Genomic DNA, 955 nt, shown 5'->3' on the forward strand with positions numbered 1-955 from the left:
CCCGTTGCACAGATTCATGCGCAAGGGCCTCCTGCAGATAAGTCACTTTGGTTTATTGCGCTATCTGTAATAGCACCCGAGATATCACCAGATCTATATTGGATTTTCCCCTGACCCTGAGTGTCCGGCCCCATGAGACTGTGGTTTTCTCGGCCCCTGGTGGTCCGGGGTCGTTCCCGTTGCACAGATTCATGCGCCAGGGCCTCCTGCAGATAATTCACTTTGGTTTATTGCGCTATCTCTAATAGCACCCGAGATATCACCAGATATATATTGGATTTTTCACTGACCCTGAGTGTCCGGCCCCATGAGACGGTGGTTTTCTCGGTCCCTGGTGTTCCGCGGTCGTTCCCGCTGCACAGATTCATGCGCCAGGGCCTCCTACAGTCAATGCACTCTGATTTATTACGCTATCTCTAATAGCACCCGAGATATCAGCAGATATATATTGGATTTTTCACTGACCCTGAGTGTCCGGCCCCATGAGACGGTCGTTTTATCGGCCCCTGGTGGTCCGAGGTCGTTGCCGCTGCACAGATTCATGCGCCAGGGCCTCCTGCAGATAACTCACTTTGGTTTATTGCGCTATCTCTAATAGCACCCGAGATATCACCAGATATATATTGGATTTTACCCTGACCCTGAGTGTCCGGCCCCATGAGACTGTGCTTTTCTCGGCCCCTGGTGGTCCGAGGTCGTTCCCGCTGAACAGATTCATACGCCAGGACCTCCTACAGACAATGCACTTTGATTTATTGCGCTATCTGTAATAGCACCCGACATATCACCAGATATATATTGGATTTTACCCTGACCCTGAGTGTCCGGCCCCATGAGACGGTCGTTGTCTTGGCCCCTGGCGGTCCGAGGACGTCCCCGCTGCACAGATTCATGCGCCAGGGCCTCCTACAGGTAATGCACTTTGATTTATTGTGCTATCTGTAATAGCGCCCGA

This window comes from Nomia melanderi, unplaced genomic scaffold (genome assembly GCF_051020985.1).
Source record: "Nomia melanderi isolate GNS246 unplaced genomic scaffold, iyNomMela1 scaffold0014, whole genome shotgun sequence".
Lineage (NCBI taxonomy): Eukaryota > Metazoa > Arthropoda > Insecta > Hymenoptera > Halictidae > Nomia > Nomia melanderi.